General features: G+C 39.5%; 1 protein-coding gene across 8 annotated transcripts in view; it reads right to left on the bottom strand.

The window, feature by feature from the left end:
- LOC127417141 (myocyte-specific enhancer factor 2A-like) overlaps positions 1-15,006 on the bottom strand; it is a 130,777-nt gene extending 115,771 nt beyond the window's left edge. For 2 of the 8 annotated variants that reach the window (XM_051656858.1, XM_051656860.1), the window contains exons 1-2: positions 14,816-15,005; positions 11,458-11,586 (exon numbers count right to left, since the gene is read on the bottom strand). The gene's annotated coding sequence lies outside the window, so the exon portion shown is untranslated. Of the gene's footprint in view, positions 1-11,457; positions 11,587-14,815 lie in introns of all 8 variants that reach the window. The other 6 variants (XM_051656861.1, XM_051656863.1, XM_051656865.1 and 3 more) reach the window with 5 other exon arrangements.
- Positions 15,007-16,923: the final 1,917 nt, after the last annotated feature.

The raw sequence follows: 16,923 nt of genomic DNA, 5'->3' as shown, positions 1-16,923 counted from the left end.
AGGATGTTCCACTAGTCATCCAACAACCAAATTTTGAGCTTAATATTTTTATCTGTGGTGCTTTTAAAGAGATAAGTTGAGAAATGCAACTTCTATGAAAGTTTAAGCGTGCTGACAGTGCAGTACTTTTGTGTCTAGTTACAATCATTGTGGTAAATGCTTTATTTAAAGCATTGCTTGTGTACAAATTCAAAGCATTCAACAATAAATTTCCATTTTATTCATTATCAGACTTTAAATCACCTGCTATAAACAATGTTCCTGTTATTATGCATAGACTAGAGGTTTATTTGTGAGGTGTGGACAGATTAAAGTATTGTATTTTTATAGAGCCTGTTGCTGATTCTTTATGGTAGGGTGTCTGACAGACAATGGGTTGCTTTAATGAACTGCTTTAGAATAAAGAAACAGTTGGATGCCGTGAAATACTTCAAATGCAGAGCGAGAATCACCCTATGACTCCAAGCATTCCGGTTACATTGAATCGCTACATTCTGCGCCCGGGGAGCGCTGATGTGCCCTTTGTTGAAGCGTCTCTTCCTATTTATTTGTGGTATATTTATCAGTTTTCCTATTGTAAGGCTGTGCTAAGCATCCATATATCCCTAAGAAACATGTCTACTAAAACGTTCAATTGTGATATGATATGACTTTTTGCAGCAGTGCTGTTACATAAAAAGGAAATTTGCAAATAATCGTTAAACAGGTTAACAGTCATTTTTTTTTTCTTAGATGGTAATCTAACCATCAAAAACTCCCTAGTGTTAAGCACCAAATACACCGTGTTGCGCGCTGATGATCACAAAGGAAAATAGGTTTGAATCTGACATGCAATGTGTCACAATCCCTTTGTCTTTCTCTATCAAAATATTTTCCTTTCACCTCTTTGCTTTCACTATCAGTAGAGCACAACAGTAGGGTTCCCAAAGTAAAAAATCCAGTTAATGTTCTCCGCAGAGAAATTTATTTTTAACAATAACATATAAACTGGAGACTGGAGAAAATGGAGACAATGAACAGGAAATATACAGTGCATTCATAAAGTATTCAGACCCCTTAATTTTTTATTTTATTTTTTTTTTCACATTTTGTTATGTTGCAGCCTTATGCTAAAATGCTTTAAAAAAAAAAAAATTCACATCAATCTACAGTCCATACCCCATTATGACAAAGCAAAAAACTGATTTTTGATAACTTTGAAAATGTATTCAAAAGAAAAAACTGAAATATCACATTGACATAAGTATTCAGACACTTAACTCAGTACTTAGTTGAAGCACCTTTGGCAGCAATTACAGCCTCAAGTCTTTTTGGGTATGATGTGACCAGCTTTGCACACCTGGATTTGGGGATTTTCTGCCATTCTTCTTTGCAGATCCTCTCAAGGTCTGACAGGTTGCATGGGGACCGTCGGTGGTCAGCCATTTTCAGGTCTCTCCAGAGATGTTCGATTGGGTTCAAGTCCGGGCTCTGGCTGGGCCACTCAAGGACATTCACAGAGTTGTCCCAAAGCCACACTTGTGTTGTCTTGGCTGTGTGCTTAGGGTCATTGTCCTGCTGGAAGGTAAACTTTCAGCCCAGTCTGAGGTCCTGAGCGCTCTGGACCAGGTTTTCATTAAGGATATCTCTGTATTTTGCTGCATTCAGCTTTCTTTCAACCCTGACCAATCCCCCAGTCCCTGAGGCTGAAAAATACCCCCACAGCATGATGCTACCCCCACCATGCTTCACTGTTGGAATGGTATTGCACAGGTGATGAGCGGTGCTTGGTTTCCTACAGACATGATGCTTAGAATTGAGGCCAAACAGTTCAATATTTGTTTCATCAGACCAGAGAATCTTGTTTCTCATAGTCTGAGAGTCCTTTAGTTGCAAATTCCAAGCAGGCTTTCATGTGTCTTGCACTAAGGAGAGGTTTCCGTCTGGCCACTCTGCCATAAAGCCCAGATCGGTGGAGTGATGCAGTGATGGTTGTCCTTCTACAAGTTTCTCCCATCTCCACACATGATCTCTGGAGCTCAACCAGAGTGGCCACTGGGTTCTTGGTCACCTCTCTTTCTAAGGCCCTTCTCCCCCAGTTGCTCAGTTTGGCCAGGCGGCCATCTCTAGAAAGAGTCCTGGTTGTTCCAAATTACTTCCATTTAAGAATTATGGAGGCCACTGTGCTCTTGGGAACCTTCAATGCAGCCGAAATGTTTTGTAGCCTTCCCCAGACCTGTGCCTCGACACAATCCTGTTTCTGAGCTCTTCAGGCATTTCCTTTGTCCTCATGGCTTGGTTTTTGCTCTGATATGCATTTTCAGCTGTGAGACCTTATCTAGACAGGTGTGTGCGTTTCCAAATCATGTCCAATCAATTGAATGTGCCACAGGTGGACTCCAATCAAAGTGTAGAAACATCTCAAAGATGATCCAGAAAAATGGGATGCACCTGAGCTATATTTCAAGTGTCATAGCAAAGGGTCTGAATTCTTTTTTTTCTTTTTAATAAATTTGCTTTAAAGTTATCAAAAATCTGGCTTTTGCTTTGTCTTTACGGGGTATGGAGTGTAGATTGATGTAAAAAAAATAAATAAATAAAAAACATTTTTACATAAGGCTGCAACGTAACAAAATGTGGAAAAAATGAAGGGGTCTGAATATTTTATTAAACCAAAAGAAATGTTATAAAATATAGAGACAAAGGGACCAAGTGTTACATTGTGACAGGAATGAGAGACTGCTTGCAAGACTGAGGCCCTGCAGTTTGCCTTCCCAGGAATCTTTTCAGCCCAACTGTTCTCTGATAGCCTGTGGCCTGACTGGGTGGTTAAAGGCAGACCAGCTCTCCTTCCATGTGTGCTTGGAAGCAGGCTAGCAGCTAAGCCAGACAGATGATCAGTGAAGAAGGGGAGGAGGGGGTGGCCGAGTGAGACATAAGACCCCGTGAGTCAGAGACGCCGGCCAAGTATGGCCACAGAACTGCTGAAATACCAGGCTCCGAGTACTGTTTCACTTGGATCAGCAGAGAGAAAGAGAGGCTGGCAACAATCTGATTTTACGCACTTGCTCATACACCGATCAGCCACAACATTAAAACCACCTGCCTAATATTGTGTAGGTCCCCCTCGTACCGCCAAAACAGCGCCAACCCGCATCTCAGAATAGCATTCTGAGATCCTATTCTTCTCACCACAATTGTACAGAGCAGTTATCTGAGTTACCATAGACTTTGTCAGTTCGAACCAGTCTGGCCATTCTCTGTTGACCTCTCTCATCAACAAGGCATTTCCGTCCACAGAACTGCCGCTCACTGGAAGTTTTTTGTTTTTGGAACCATTCAAAGTAAATTCTAGAGACTGTTGTGCGTGAAAATCCCAGGAGATCAGCAGTTACAGAAATACTCAAACCAGCCCATCTGGCAGCAACAAGCATGCCACAGTCCAAATCACTGAGATCATTTTTTCCCCATTCTGATGGTTGATGTGAACATTAACTGAAGCTCCTGACCCGTATCTGCATGATTTCATGCACTGCACTGCTGCCACATGATTGGCTGATTAGATAATCGCATGGATGATTGTTGGTGTCAGACGGGCTGGGTTTGAGTATTTCTGTAACTGCAGATCTCCTGGGATTTTCACGCACAACAGTCTCTAGAATTTACTCAGAATGGTGCCAAAAACATCCAGTGAGCGGCAGTTCTGCGAACAGAAACGCCTTGTTGAATGCTATTCTGAGATGCAGGTTGGCACTGTTTTGGTGGCATGAGGGGGACCTACACAATATTAGGCAGGTGGTTTTAATGTATGTGTAAGTGTATGGGTGTAGTACAACCAAAGAAATTGAGAACATAGTGACACAACAAAATACGATTATACCATTGTGAAAATAAAGGAATATACTACACAATATAGTGTACAATAAATGTACAGTTTTGTATACTGCCGTGCAAAGGCAAAATGCAATAACTAAACTTTCGGTCAAAATTTAGTTGACTGAAATTGGGTCTCTAAGGCTGTCACTGTCCCAGTGACAGACAGGTTTGGATCAACAATTCATAGATTCAAAGAAAACGGAGAGTGGAAAGAAGATCCACACAAAAACAAGTAACTTTGAAAACATTTTTCTCAGTTTCAGCTTTGGTGTATTTACTGTGTTTTGCTTTTGTGTGGTAGTTTAATTTGCCCTCAGTTAAGAACCTTTCTGACTTTTTCCTTCACTAATGTTTAATTTATTACCATCAATGCAAGTGAAATTAACAAAGTAATCCAATATTACATTTACAAATAGGCCAATATATGCTGTATTTGTATATATAATATATTGTAAAACACTTCACGGAAACAAAGTATTCACATGTGCATCTTGTCCAGTGTACATCACTGTGTTTAAATTGCTTGGACTTTTACTGAGGGAGTGGTGTCATGTTTTCCCTTACTGAAAAAGTGCCAGCACCAGAGGGAGGGTGATGTCATGCCTGTAAAACTGATACCTCCCTGTCCTGGCTTCCACTTCTTTCTCCTTACATGGCAGAGGTCAACTACATATCAGTTCCCGAACGTACAAGACATTCTTACCACACTTCCTCTGCTTTATTATGATTTCGAGGAATCGGCATGGCAAGCCAATAGATAAATAGACAGAAGCTGACCTGTGATCACTACTCTGATCAATGGGTAGATTCCAAAGCTCAGTAAACTGCTTCGCTGTCTCCTGCTAAGGAAGCATCCTAACTGAAATGGAGGCTAATAAGAAAGCGATTTGGAAAGCTCTACATAGGAAGCAACTCCTCGCATCATTCAGATAGCACTCCACACGCACAGCAAACGGGACAATCAAGAGGAACGACACAATACTCTAATGATCAATATTACAGTTTTCTGTTACTTTAAACTATTTTATATATATATATATATATATATATATATATATATATATATATATATATATATACTTTTCAAAACTGATTGGATTGTAAGTAAATTTGTAATAAACATTTCTCTCGCATCATACGCCATCTTGGATTTTTTTTTTTTTTTTTACCGAGCTCATCAGAGAGCATTCTAGGACAGCCTACTCAGGCCAAACATATGATGGTACCTGAGAATTTGGAATGAGGTAGACTATCCTAGGAGGCAGGAAAAATAAGATACTTAACATTTTGGAACAGTACTTGCATCGGAAGTGTGCCTATGATGCCTTAAAATGCTGCCTCTGCCCCAGTGTGTGATGTGTGCAAAATCAATGGTGTGCAACACCAAGGGGAAATGTAATAAAACATGTGTACATGCTACATCGATTTACTGCAGTTAACTATCCAAGATACTCAGTTATGTCTTTGTTAGATACTCTCAGACCAGAGCAAAATCCTATAGTGAAAAAAATCTACAACAACAGCCAATGCACCTGAAGGATCAGGGACTACATTTATGCTTATTATATTTTCATTGGTAATGACATCACATAGCATCGCAAAGCAATGAAATGTGCTGAATTCAACTTTCATAACTAGGGTAACTGAATAGAACAGGACTGAATTGCTCTTAACAAGAGAAAACAGGCTGATGTCTCTCTGAAGCTTAAGATTGTTCAACAGATTAAAAATCTAGATGGAAGAGGGCCCAGCTATGGCTGAATTCTTCAGCTGAACACTGGTAAAATAAAAGCCCCCATTGAAACGGTGTTGTGCTGAATATGGATCTAAGAGTACGGGTAATTTCCCTCTCAGCACAGTTAAGACAAAGAGCTCCATTTACATCCAGTATGGAGCTTTTTACATGGACATCCTGCTATCAGCATGCTGCAGACAGTGGAAAGATGGAAAGTATTCCAGGGTTAAAGAGGAATCACACTTTACAAAAGACAGTAATTTAGCATTTCATATTCCGAACCGATCTTCCTGTCATTACAATGATATAATGGCCTCATCACCAGCATGGGTTCCTGTATGCTTCTCTTTTTTTCTCTCAGATGCTCATGATCAGAATAAGTCAGCGCTAACTAGGGATGTGCAAAACTAAATATTTTCAAAAATGACAAGTCGTATTGTTGTTTAAACAATTAGTTGACTAGTTGGCCTTAAGGAACCCCAAAAATAATTAGGATATATCAACATTTTATCAACCAGATTATCAACATTTCCCCAGGGGTGCTCAAGCGGGACATGTTACTGCATTTAAAAGCAGCTAGATGGAGCCCAACAGAATGGAATATTATTATATTTAGTTTTTTATTTAAAAAAAAAAAAGAATATCTAGATAAATTAGTCGACTTCAGTAATCGAGTGATCGACCATCCTGCCCATTCTAAGTGCTAACACCTCAATCTTAAATAAATTTAAAGGGAAGTCTAACAATAATTAAAAGTCCACCAATAACAATTTTTAGAATGGCATTCTCGTTGTCAAAAGGTATGTATCATATCTTGTACAACCTTTAACAGCCACAAACTCTAGTTCAGAACAGGGAATCTTTGAAAACATGGGGAAAGCATGGATGCATGCCCTTCTTTTTCCTGTTTATGGAGAACAGTTGCATCTTTTCCTACTGTGCCACAGGTTCTGACTTGACAAGAGTCACAATTACTGGCTTACAAATGATCAACTGATACAGTGTGACAAAATGCAACATTCCTTTGTGATTTTGTAATTAATCATGGAAGTTTTGTCGTTCATTTCTGTATGCATTAGTCTGTCTAGTATTATCATATTGTCATTCTGTTTCAAGGAAAAACAGTACTTGGGTTTTAATAGTAAATTCTAGTCCTACTTCAAAGGTGTGTTTCTTTACTTTTGGCCTTATAGGCTATTACTGTCAGGTTCAATGAGTTTAAAGAGAGAATTGTGCTTCTGGCAATAGGGGAAGTCTTGTTAAACAAAAGTGACACACCCAGGACAAGTTGATGGTTTTGTCATTATGATTTATGTGCCAAACATGCTTTTAGCTTAATGTGACATAAGCCTGCAATTCAGGAATATCTAAGAGCTCACCAGCTCGCACCGACAACTGATAAAATCTCACTGTGGTCCACTGTGCAACTGCAAAACAAATTGTATGGTAATTTTTGGTTTGTTCCATTTGTTTGTTTGTTTGTTTATGTTTTCCCATGATATGTTGCGAAGGAAGTAGAACTAGTAATAGTGATAGAACAAATGGTTGTATTAAAAGAAGTGCGAGTCTTAAAGGTGAAATCATTACAAATAATGTAGGATTAAAGCAATGTCACGCATGACAGATGATGTGCCATTACGCTTACTGTATAACAATTCCTTAAGACTACAAACACAGCGATGATACAAAGTAATAATATGGCATGAAAACAACATCATATTCAAAACCCACCCACTATGATACAAGGGAAAAACAACAAGCTAGAAGGGCTGCAAGCTTTAAAACAATACAAGCACAACGTTATAATCAAAGGTGTGTCCATGATAGCATTCAATGCTGATACCCTGAGCATGCAGAGCAACACGCGGCTGTGGTTCGAAGCAAACATATCAATGCCCACAGAGCAGAGGTAATTAGAGACTGTGGGGGGGTCGGCGGAACACAGGTGCAGACTGCGTCACTCCTCCAAGCCATCAGCTATCAGCCATGCCTGCCTCCACCACACGTTCTCACAAGCCCACCTCAGAAGCCACACTCGCTGATGTCACATGACATTGTATGGGGGTCTGAGAGAAGAGTTTCACAGACTTTAAAGTTGTTCTTTCCTATGTGCTCTGTCTCACGTTATCGTATTTCAGAGTAACTATCTGGCCAGGATGCCGGAGGAAAGTTTTCTTGTAGGGTTTAGTACAGCCAAAAAAGAAAATTATGTCATCATGTGCTCACTCTAATTTAATTTCAACATTAAAAGACAGAATGTCTGTTCACTTTTATTGTATGGAAACAAATATGCAATAAAAAGTGAATGGTGACTTACATACTGCCTAACATTTTCTGGTAACACTTTACAATAAGGTTGTATTTATTAACATTACTAGGTGCATCAGGTATCATGTATTTACAATGAATGATGAACAATATTTTTTACAGCATTTAAAATCCTAATAATCTATTTTTTAATCAGTTAATTTATGAAAATACAAATGTTCATTGTCAGTTCATGTTAGTTCATAATGCATGAACTAATGTCAACATATACAACCATTAATTTAATAAAATGTATTAGTACATGTTAATATTATATTAACCAATATTAATAAATGTGGTAAAATTATTTTTTCCATTTAATTTATATTTTGCGTTAACTAATATAAACAAATACAACCTTATTGTAAAGTGTTAATCATCTCCTTTTATGTTCCATGTAAGAAAGTCATACAGGTTTGGAACAACATGAGGGTGAGTAAATGATGACAGCATTTAAATTTTTGTGTGAACTATTCCTTTAAAGAAAATAACTTCTTTTATTAGATAAAAGTGTGCAAAACATTTCCCATCAAAACTTACAAAAGTCAAATAGAACATTATACATTCAGTAGCATTTAAAAGAATTGTTAATTTTCACTCTGATGATAAGCGCAAGAGATAAAAGACAAAATCCTGAACACAGTGGTACTTCAAGATAAACTTGAACTCATCAAGTTCATAATGAAGCTCACGTTAAGGCTATTTGCTGACCCACAAAACAAGATAATCTGCGGTAAATTACCCTCCACGGACTACACGGATTAGTGCTCAGCACTTGAAGGTTTTTGTTTTGTTTTGTTTTGTTTTGGTGTAGTGTTGAGTAACATAGAACTCTTGCCTAAGCTGCCCTCTTAACCCTGAGTGGGCGGCATGGCGGCAGGGTGAGGAGGCAGAGGATCAGTAGGGAAAGAGGATTAGCAGCTTTGTTGCTGCTGCTCTGGCTCCAGGCTCACACCCGTGATGCCGAGTTCCCAGCCACAGCCAATAGAGCGAAGGGGGTAAGGACACCTGAAGCCAGGGCCTCGCACATGACCGTGTCTCCAGGAAGGGCGAAGGAGATGGGAAATAGGCTGTCAATCCATAAGCCGCTCTGCTCAGCAGCACAGGTGCTGAGTGGACCATATGGGGTGGCTTACCACCAGAGGTCGCAGCCAAGGACAGGGCAGTTTAAAGGTTTCTTTAGACAACGCAGATGCAGCCTTCCCACCACACAGCACTAACATGGTAGATCATTTACAGCAGACATCAAATGCTTTCATGGGTGCTGTTACATTGGCCAACATTTTGTTACAATAGCACTATAGCAGGGAAATTATGACACAATTAATTAAGAATCATGTTCAAAATTACAAATTTTGGTGGTGGTGGTGGTGGTGGTGGTGGAGCATTTTATTATTACTACAATACCTCCTAATGAAAATCATAAAGAGATGTTGTTATTTTATGCTATGGAGACTTTGGCTTCTTTCCCATAAAAACTCACTCTATATTTTAAATGCATGAGATTTTTATTTTATTTTATTTTGTTATGCTGTTTTAATATACATTTAAAACAGTGTGGCTCTCTGAGACTACATTATCTGCATTAGACTTCTGACATACATTAATGTTAATACACTTTAATGAATCACAGAAGTTTAATGCAGACTATTGACAAAGTGAATAAAGTTTTTTTGGCACATTCACAAATAGAAAGCTAAGGATTTGAAGAGGAACAAGTATACATGAGGAACAATACATTTAGCTGATGTGTATCTAGCCAAATAAAAAAGTTTTCAGTACCTCACATGTTCTTATTCAATTATAATTTTTTGCATGCTCTTTTTTTTTTTTCTTACATTCATGAATGCTGTGAACACAGGATATAAGTGTTTAAATGAGATTTAACAAATATTAACTTTGAAATCTTATCCTCCTGTCAGAAAGTGAGTAGTAATTTCATGTGGTCTGTGCCAACCTGGACGCTAATCCTCAGGCCAATGGTTTGGAAGTCATCATCGCTACATATTAAAGAGCTACCTAATAAAGTTAAAACTGAGGAGTCTAAGAACTTGATAGATAGTTTTATTTGGCAAGAGCTATGGAAAACTATTTATGGCTGGTAACAGGCGCAGTTGTGTGTGCGTGAGGGTTAAATGAGGAGCTAATATTTTGATACACATTTTAAATGATGGTTTTTCTGTTTGCCTAACACGTCCCTCATATCCTTTGGTAACTTATTTAGAATCAAACGTGTGGCAATGTGGCGCGGTGGTGGGACAGGAGGCAGCCAGAGGTTTCTGGTTTTGGAGCTGCTACTTATGGCTGATTGCTGGATGACCCCGCTGGGACATCATACATTCCGTTGGGTTAGTGAGCTGATCCAAAAACCACAGATAATAGAGAGGGAAGTCAGCACAGACTAAATCAACTGAATATATGCATGCAAATGCATATTCATAACTCTGCCCTTTATGGTGATAAAAGCATTCCATTTAAGCCTTTTATTGAATAAAAAATCTTCAGACATGTTCCCAGAAGAGGGGAAAAGGCTTGAGGTGCCCACAAGCAAACTATGGCTCAAACATTATCTACTGTGCTCAAGATTCTGCATCCTGCCTCCAGGTCTCACGGGAGAATGCTGGAATCTCCAACTCAATGATAGGGTTCCAATAAACAATGAATCATGCTGCTCTGAGCAAGCGTGAAAGAGAGCCGTTGAACAAAAAGAAAACCGAGTGTGATTTCATGGACATGGTGCAGAAGTATGGCATATTCCTAAGGGCTGATCTGAAAAATATTTAGAACAGAACTGCTAAAGTGCCTTCACACTCAACTCTGGATCAAGGATGGCGTTCGTACAAGTAATGAGCATGACGCGTCAAATGTGGAGTTAATTACATCCCTTGACAATGGCTTGTTTCCAGTAAGGATTGCACAAATGTTTCATTAAAGGAAGTTTGTAAATGATGGGCTGAGTGGTATTTTTGTTTGCTTGTTTTGGTTTGTATTGCTAATGGATGAAAGCAAATCCAAAGCCAAACACTGCACTTAAGATCCCTTAAGAAACCTTAAGCCCAATTAACCCTGTAACATTATCTACCAAATAGCAATTTGTTCACTGAAACTTTTACAGACTTCCACAGTGTAGATGCATAAATAATAGACAACATCACATTATTGGCCATGATTATTAATGAATGAATAAAATTCATTTCATGACACTACAGAGACCAAAATTACATACTCTTGTTTTGAAAAAGTCCACCCTCCACTTGTTAAATAACATTTTTGGCTAACTTTGTGACTGAACGATGCATCCTTTGCCAGCTGCAGCTGACTCAAATAAGACACTTAAGAACAGGGTGTTTCACTTTAAATTCAGCTAACACGAGGACTGTTATTTCAAACTGAAAACTTGCATATGGCCAGTGTAACTCCTATTTGGAATATGAAAACAACTTGTCAGAGTTCTGCCATATAATTCCTATTCCTTTCTTAATACAAGAATGTGAGCCTGTCTCTACTGATTTTTAAACAACAGTATGCAATATTGGGAAGAGAAGAAGAGATGGGCTTACCTAACAAATCCTCAGTCTTTGACCCACAATATCCTGATCAAGTCTTAGTTTTGTTCTTTCTTCTTTTGCTTTCAATGCTTCTCTCTACTTGGAGCTTCCTGGTGCTTTCTCCTCCTTGGGTAAAATGCCCTGTAAGAGGGGGAAGGGAGGGGAGGAAAAGTGTTTCGCTCAATGATTCAGAAGCATGGTGTAAACGCCAGCCTTCTCTTTCTGACAACCAGCGTTAATTGCAGAACAGACTCGCCCACACACTCCAGACTCTCTCTATTCACTCTCTCCTGGAAGGAGCTGAGAGCAGGCTGTGAGATTGGAGTGCTATGAACAGCACAGTGGGAGACGCTCTAATCCCCACCCTGCACAACACCAATCACCACCTCTGGAGCTCCACTTCTCCACAGCTGACTTTATTTTATGAGAACGGCACAGGCATGGACAGATGCCCATGGGAGGAAGCATACTGACAGTGAGGTGCAAGTGCACTGTATAGCACATGCTATAAATCACATGATAAACCCAATAAACTACAGTCTAATATTTGATAAGACTGCATAGGGGAGTAATACAAAGATGCTAGCCTAAGTAGGCTTATATAACCTATTTGCTCTTAGATATCACTACTTAAGCTGCAAGACACAAGCTTTCACATGATAGTGGAAATGGCAATTATGGCCCAGTGCTGTTGAGGTCCAACCTGGAAATCCTATTAGATTCCCCTAATAGAAAAATCAGGGGACTTTATTCAACTGAATTAGCAGAGACTGGGGCCAAATAAGAGAGATGTGAATACAATCTACGTAAGGAACAAAAAAATGTGAAAGGATCAGAAATAGATGCTCAATACACAGGCTCCCCTTTAAACTTATACCAGGATGCCTGCACTAGAAATGGCATTGTTGCACTCATAAATCACCCTGTGTATTTACTTGTCTAAAACTAACAATGCAGCATAATGCCTTGTGATAAAGAAATGATACATCATATAAAGTCTGTTTTGATGCTTTATTAAAAATATGTTTTATTAACAGAACACAACAAGACGCTATTTCAAAAGTGTCATACTTTGTTGGATTTGATCAGCAACATTCAGAATGTTAAAAGAATTCCTTCGCTGACTAATTCATTGTCCAGAGTATCAATAGGAAGCTATTGGGTCGAATACATCTGCTCCAGCCCAAATAATCAGCACTTCTGCATAAAAACTGTTGTTTTTGTCCCTTTTTTTCCATTTTGGAACAAAACAAAAAACTTAATTGTCTATTACACCATCTCTCAGAGCAGCTTGAAATATTGAACCAATCAATGTAACTAATGTGTGCTGAACCCCTGACCATTGGTTGTAAAATTCAAACAATCAGTGGGACAGACAAACATTCTTCCTGAGGTCATTTTCATGATGATGTTCTATGACCTGATTGCCTGCTTCATGTGGCTTGAAATTACTAAAGCTTGTCAGACACAAGCACTGCCCTTATTCAGCCTTTGACAACAGGTGAAGACAACATGGCATACTTTTTATTTATCTTTATCAATGTGAAATATTTAAAACTGACACATTTTGGGAAGGTCAAAATGACATGTCAGCTTTAAGGAGAGTCGCCATGGCGAGTCTAAGGCATATTATACTGATAACTAAATGGCGGGATACAGGGCCATTTACACAGACATGTGTAATCTTACAAGCACAAGTACTCCACTAATTGCCGGTGTACGATTAGGCTGTTCCCTACTGGGTATTTCAAAGTCAGCTGCTCTGCTCTGAGAGGACACATAGCACAACAGCAAAAAATGTACAGTGTATTAATTTACAATAAAACACTTGTTGCAAGGTATTATTCTAAAGCACAAGCTAACCTGATCTTGCATTTTTCTGCACAGGCCATAAGCAAAGTACATATGATTATTAAAATAGTTTCAAATAATATCTGTTTAAAACTAGCATTTCTAAAAAAGACAAATACCAAATTATTCATCCAAATGTATCAGTATTTATATAGCATAAAGTGAGACTGTATGGCATAACATTTTATATTTTCTAAAGACAGGAACAATATATATTTAATTGAATAACTCCATTGCAGTATTGACTCATCACCTTCACAACTATGTACCACACAATAGCGAGACATCTCACTATCTTGTCAAAAAGACAGCATGACATCACGAATAACATTAAATCAAAAGTGAAATGGAAATCTTATTACAGAGTAATTGATGACATCAATTTACACTTGTGTCAAACTGTTTCCATTTAATAGCATGAGGGATTGCAATAAAGCACGCGGACGCTTTACCAAAATCAAATCACTTTTATTGTCACACAACCATATACTGTTACTGGTGTCAACACTCCAAAGCTCCATAAGAGAACAGCACCAACTAGATCTTTGGAAAGACTTTCACCTGATTTTTCGAAGTCACCATTCTCAAAGTTAGGCATAATGAAATGCCAATAACTTTCCCTATGTTAGTCGTATGTAACAGTGCGACAGCAAAAGGCTAAATAAATAACATGAGAGGTCGGACGTGATTTGGTGGGCTGTAGAGGAAAATTTCCTACTTTTTAACCCTGATTAATGACCGTGTAATAATAAGTCTGAAAACCTCAACCTTTTCTAATTCCAAATTATATCGACTAAATAGTCAAAATTGTGATAAATGATTATATCCAGGCGCCTGTGCAACTTTAAACAACTGTTCCGTCCAGAAAAAGGCAGCTAGTAGAATAAATATAGTGCAACTTTAACCAGCGTCTTAAGTCACTCGTGTCCAGAAATGTTATGTCACGCAGACAGCACACGTCGGGCTCAGAACTTCAAATGACCAAACGCGAGAACTTAAGTTCTCTGAAGGGGGACAGGTGGTCCTCTTCAACTGCCTCTATATTCAGAAGCAAAAACTGAACAGTTAGGAAACTTCAGTAGCCACACATTCTTACTTTAAAACTTCACTATATCAGTTCACTATATCAGTCATTTTCAAACGCCCCTAAATAAATATTCAACACCGCCCTGAAAGGACTGAATAACGACCAACTTCATCGACACATGCAGTACGAGACTACAGCTCAACATTTGCCAAGTGTCAAAGTGGACTGAACCCAAAACCACGCTCGAGCTCCTCGCGAGCACGAAAAATACTGTTGTCCTCCTCTCTGAAGCTCGTGACTCAACACCAAACACTTCCATCTATGTTGCCGGCTATTGAGACACACATATGGCAAACATCTTCAGCTTTTCCATGAACTGTAACGCTTTTAATTTGCGCTTCTCCAGTCGCCTATCACTCCACGACTCCCTCTTGCGCTTTCTCCCTCTCTCGCTCTCTACTGTGTAACATTGCTGCTATTTTTGCTACTCACCTTTTTTCTTCGTGGTCCCCCTTGCTGTATATAGATACTGTGTATCAGTGACTCCCGTGGATACACTGTGACATAAATGTATTTTCAGTCACATTGACACACGGCTTCTATTTTCGGGAGCTGAGCTGACAAACTCAGAATAGGCAGCAGTGGCTCTTGTCTGGGCATAAGCTCCTCCTCCTTTCTAACGAACACCAGACGGAGTCTAAACCGCCTCCTCAACCTCCTCCTCCTCCTCTCTGCTCGTGCCTCATCTCCAGTTTAAAAACAAATGAAGAAAAACACACACACAAAAATGCGACTTAAATGGGATGGAAAACAAGAAATAAGTTTGATAGAGAGTGAGTGCGTGTGTGTGTGTGTGTGTGTGTGTGTGTGTAAGGGAAGTAAGCTCGCGGTTCTTGAGGAGAGAAGGAGATGAAACGGTTCCGTGACTGCCACATCATGACATCACCGTGTTTAACTTAGAGGAAAGCGAGGAAACAAAATCATTCTGAATTGTCACCTCTATGTGCTTTTCATCGAATCAAGGAAGTGATATTTAAAGCACTGTTGCGAAAAGTTCTTAAAGATGTCACTGTTGTGTAAAGTCCCTAACAGTACTTTAATATTTATTGTGGTCGTTGGACTTGCACTACCTCTAGATACGATTGACGTAAATTCTATAAAACCACAGTAACAATAGGGTCGGTGATATTGAAGTGACAAGTTCCGGATCCAATTGGTTTCCTCGGCCGTTTGCCAGTGACCAATCAGAGAAAGGGGGCCAACTGCGTATTACGTTGCATGTGTCAGTGTCACGTGTAGTTGTAGGATCTGTGGAAGAGGTGTGGTGCTGAACGTGGGTTGTTTTTTGCCGGGAATTAAATGGAAATTGTCTTGCCACTTTTGTATTCATTGGAAATGGGATAAGCAGGATATCAAAGGAATGACAACATTTCACCGATTTCAATGCATGGCAAAATCAAAGAAAGACAAATGGGAACTCGTTTGTGGTGCTTTATACATTTTTTATTTACATTTATAAAAATTTAAAAAAATACTTTGGAAATGTGTTTTTATTAGGCCTATTTTTATTCTAAACTACATTGTGACTTTATTTATGAACGTTCAGCCTTTACTAATAGAACTGTCAAGAGACAGACAGGAAAAGTGAGGGATTATAACACAGGTCAGACTCATACCAATGTTTCTGTGAGCTATCAGCTCTTAAATATCACAAATACATGTGCTACAATCTGCACCACAGCTCTGACCATTATAACAACTTTCTGAAAGATCGGCAGCACAGTTCAGAAGTACAATTTAACATCTAAATTGGTGTAATGGTACAGAGTATTCTCTAGGGTAGGGCTGCACCAGCTGTGCGTAAGTTCTCACGTACACTATATTGCCTAAAGTATTCGCTCACCCATCCAAATAATTGAATTCAGGTGTTCCAATCACTTCCATGGCCACAGGTGTATAAAATGAAGCACCTAGGCATGCAGACTGCTTCTACAAACATTTGTGAAAGAATGGGCCGCTCTCAGGAGCTCAGTGAATTCCAGCGTGGTACTGTGATAGGATGCCCCCTGTGCAACAAGTCCAGTCGTGAAATTTCCTCGCTACTAAATATTCCACAGTCAACTGTCAGTGGTATTATAACAAAGTGGAAGCGATTGGGAATGACAGCAACTCAGCCACGAAGTGGTAGGCCATGTAAAATGACAGAGCGGGGTCAGCGGATGCTGAGGCGCATAGTGCGCAGAGGTCGCCAACTTTCTGCAGAGTCAATCGCTACAGACCTCCAAAGTTCATGTGGCCTTCAGATTAGCTCAAGAACAGTGCGTAGAGAGCTTCATGGAATGGGTTTCCATGGCCAAGCAGCTGCAGCCAAGCCATACATCACCAAGTGCAATGCAAAGCGTCGGATGCAGTGGTGTAAAGCACGCCGCCACTGGACTCTAGAGCAGTGGAGACGCGTTCTCTGGAGTGATGAATCACGCTTCTCCATCTGGCAATCTGATGGATGAGTCTGGGTTTGGCGGTTGCCAGGAGAACGGTACTTGTCTGACTGCGTTGTGCCAACTGTGAAGTTTGGTGGAGGGGGGATTATGGTGTGGGGT

This window comes from Myxocyprinus asiaticus, chromosome 26 (assembly GCF_019703515.2).
Source record: "Myxocyprinus asiaticus isolate MX2 ecotype Aquarium Trade chromosome 26, UBuf_Myxa_2, whole genome shotgun sequence".
Classification (NCBI taxonomy): domain Eukaryota; kingdom Metazoa; phylum Chordata; class Actinopteri; order Cypriniformes; family Catostomidae; genus Myxocyprinus; species Myxocyprinus asiaticus.
The sequence above is the reverse complement of the archived record's forward strand: the minus strand, read 5'-3'. Positions and strand labels throughout refer to the sequence as shown.